Source organism: Tachyglossus aculeatus, chromosome 4, assembly GCF_015852505.1.
Source record: "Tachyglossus aculeatus isolate mTacAcu1 chromosome 4, mTacAcu1.pri, whole genome shotgun sequence".
Lineage (NCBI taxonomy): Eukaryota > Metazoa > Chordata > Mammalia > Monotremata > Tachyglossidae > Tachyglossus > Tachyglossus aculeatus.
This window is the reverse complement of record NC_052069.1, coordinates 46,812,951-46,816,672: the sequence shown is the minus strand read 5'-3', so window position 1 is coordinate 46,816,672 and position 3,722 is coordinate 46,812,951. Positions and strand designations below refer to the sequence as shown.

Here is a 3,722-nt window from a genome sequence, read left to right as displayed (position 1 = left end):
CTAAAATCAGTCAGCAGGCCAGTAGCAGAACTAGGACGGGGACCCTGGTCTCTTTACTCCCGTCCCATGCTCCCTCACATTTCTGTCATTTCACACTCCCCCAAGGCCGGGAGGGATCTACTCTACTCTCCCAACTGCTTAGTACAATGGTCTCCCCAAAGTAAGAGCTCAATAAATATGCTTAAATAAATAATAATAATGATGGTATTTGTTAAGTGCTTACTATGTGCCAAGCACCGTTCTAAGCACTGGGATGGTTACGAGGTGATCAGGGTGTCCCACCGGGGGCTCACAGTCTTAAAGGTGCGTGGCTCGGTGGAAAGAGCCCAGGCTTGGGAGTCAGAGGTCGTGGGTTCTAATCCTAGCTCCGCCTCTTGTCAGCTGTGTGATTTTGGGCAAGTCACATCACTTCTCTGGGCCTCAGTTCCCTCATCTGTAAAATGGGGATTAAGACTGTGAGCCCCACGAGGGACAACCTGATCACCTTGTATCCCCCCCCCCCCCCAGTACTTAGAACGGTGCTTTGCACATAGTAAGCGCTTAACAAATAATAATAATAATAATAGTGGCATTTATTAAGCGCTTACTATATGCAAAGCACTGTTCTAAGCGCTGGTGAGGTTACAAGGTGATCAGGTTGTCCCCCGTGGGGCTCACAGTCAATCCCAATTTTGCAGATGAGGTAACTGAGGCACAGAGAAGTTAAATGACTTGCCCAAGGTCACACAGCTAACAATTAGTTGAGTCGGGATACGAACCCATGCCCCATGACAAATGTCATCATTATTATATAATTATGAATCCCCATTTTACAGATGAGGTAACTAAGGCACAGAGAAGTGAAGCGACTTGTCCAAGGTCACGCAGTTGGGATTAGAACCCATGTCCCCCGACTCCGAACCTCGTGTTCTTGCCATGCTGCTTATCGGAATAAATGACCCCCAGTTCCAAAAAAACCCCTGGTGATTTTTTGTGCTTCTGATTAGTGAAGTGGATTTAGAACCTAGGTCATCTATCTCTCCGGCCCTTGCTTTTTCCACCAGGTGACTTAGCAGCGGTAAACAGGGGCCAGAGGCCAGTGACACTGTTAGAGCCGCCCAGCTCCCCTCACCATCATCATCAATCGTATTTATTGAGCACTTACTGTGCGCAGAGCACTGTACTAAGCGCTTGGGAAGTACAAATTGGCAACATATAGAGACAGTCCCTACCCAACAGTGGGCTCAGCAGTCAAGGTCCCCCTGAAGACAGCTGTCCTGCTCATAGAAACAGCAAAGAAGAGCATAGGTCTGGGAGTTGGAAGGACCTGGGTTCTAATCCCGACTCTGCCACTTAATAGTAATAATAATGATGGCATTTGTTAAGCGCTTACGATGTGCAAAGCACTGTTCTAAGCGCTGGGGAAGATAGAAGGGGATCAGGTTGTCCCACGTGGGGCTCACAGTCTTAATCCCCATTTTACAGATGAGGTCACACTGAGGCCCAGAGACGTGAAGTGACTTGCCCCAAGTCACACAGCTGACAAATGGCGGAGCTGGGATTTGAACCCATGACCTCTGACTCCAAAGCCTGTGCTCTTTCCACTGAGCCGTGCTGCTTCTACTCGTATCCACCCCAGCGATTAGTACAGTGTGCAGCACATAGTAAGCGCTTAACAAATACCATAATTATTATCATTATTCTGCTTCCAGAAGTGAGAATCAGTTGGAAGGTCAGGGAGAGGAAAAGGGAAAAGGACATAGTTGTAGGGAGGAGAAGGGAAAGAGAGCTGAGAAAATGAGGGAAGGAAATAAGACCTGAAATAATAATAATAATAATGACATTTATTAAGCGCTTAATATGTGCAGAGCACTGTTCTAAGCACTGGGGAGGTTACAAGGTGATCAGGTTGTCCCACAGGGGGCTCACAGTCTTCATCCCCATTTTACAGATGAGGTGACTGAGGCCCAAAGAAGTGAAGTGACTTGCCCAAAGTCACACAGCTGAGAAGTGGTGGAGCCAGGAGTTGAACCCATGACCTCTGACTCCCAAGCCCCTGCTCTTTCCACTGAGCCACGCAGCTTCTACCCACTTGTCTGCTGGGTGACCGTGGGCAAGTCACTTCACTTCTCTGGGCCTCAGTTACCTCATCTGTAAAATGGGGATAAGAGTGTGAACCCCACATGGGACAGGGACTGTGTCCAACCTGAACTGTACTTTTCAATCACTTAGTATAGTGCTCTGCTCACTGTAAGCACTCAATAAATACAATTAATGATAATGGCATTTACTAAGCACTTAATATGTGCAAAGCACTGTTCTAAGTGCTGGGGAAGTTACAAGGTGATCACGTTGTCCCACGGGGGTTTCACAGTCTTAATCCCCATTTTACAGATGGGGTAACTGAGGCCTAGAGAAGTGAAGTGACTTGCCCAAAGTCACACAGCTGACAATTGGCAGAGCTGGGATTTGAACCCTTGACCTCTGACTCCAAAGCCCAGGCTCTTTCCACTGAGCCACGCTGCTTGAATGAACGAATGAACCTAATTAACTTGGATCTACCCCAGCATTTTAGAACAGTGCTTGGCACATAGTAAGCGCTTAACAGGTACCATTATTATTATTATTATTATTGTTACCTGATCCTAGCTGTACCACTCATTGTCTTCTATACATGAAGATAGGCCTGGAGCAGTGCCTGGAGAAAGGATGTCTTGTCTCTCCCCCTTTTAGACTGTGAGCCCACTGTTGGGTAGGGACCGTCTCTATATGTTGCCAACTTGTACTTCCCAGACGCTTAGTCCAGTGCTCTGCACACAGTAAGCGCTCAATAAATGCGATTGATTGATTGATTGATTATGCTGTCGAGTCATTTCTAACCCATGGACATATCTCTCCTAGAACGCCCCATCTTCCATCGGCGATCATTCCAAATGTTTATCCATAGAGTTTTCTTGGTAAGAATATGGAAGGGGTTTACCATTGCCGCCTTCCATGCAGTCAACTTGTGTCTCCGCCCTCAATTCTCTCCCATGCTGCTGCTGCCCAGCGCGGGTGAGTTTTGACTCGTAGCAGATTGCCTGCCACTCGCTAGCCACTGCCCAAGCTAGAAATGGAATGGGTAGGCCTCTGCTTGACTCTCCCTCCCATAGCTGAGTCTGGTAGAGGACTGGAAACTCTCCAGATGCCATCCTGAGAGGGTGGAGAAAGGTGGGCAGCAGAAAAATCAGGCTCCGTGGTGCGCGATTCCCCGTTACTTGGGGATTCCGGCCTGACCCGCGGGAGGACGAAGGCAGAAGCCGTTGAAGGGCCTGGCTTTCTCCAGGGTGGTATGCAGCATGGCGTAGTGGATAGAGCATGTGTTTGTGAGTCAGAAGGTCGTGGGTTCTAATCCCAGATCCGCCACCTGTCTGCCGTTTGGCCTCGGGCAAGTGACTTGACTTCTCTGGACCTCAGTTCCCTCATTTGTAAAATGAGGATTAAGAATGTGGGACCTATATGGGAAAGGGACTATGTCCACCTCAATTACCTTGTATAATAATAGTAATGATAATGATGGCATTGATTAAGTGCTTACTATTTGCAAAGCACTGTTCTAAGCGCTGGGGAGGTTACCCCCAACTGTGCCCCCTCCTCCTACTCCCCCTCCCCATCCCCCCTGCTTACCTCCTTCCTCTCCCCACAGCACCTGTATATATGTATATATGTTTGTACATATTTATTACTCTATTCATTTTACTTGT

The 3,722-nt window shown here is 47.9% G+C and overlaps 1 non-coding gene across 1 annotated transcript; it reads right to left on the bottom strand.

Moving 5' to 3' along the window:
- Positions 1-3,043: 3,043 nt before the first annotated feature.
- On the bottom strand, positions 3,044-3,181 carry LOC119927817. Its single transcript, XR_005450786.1, has one exon. It is a non-coding gene; the product is annotated as a small nucleolar RNA SNORA7 (small nucleolar RNA).
- Between the last annotated feature and the right edge of the window lie 541 nt (positions 3,182-3,722).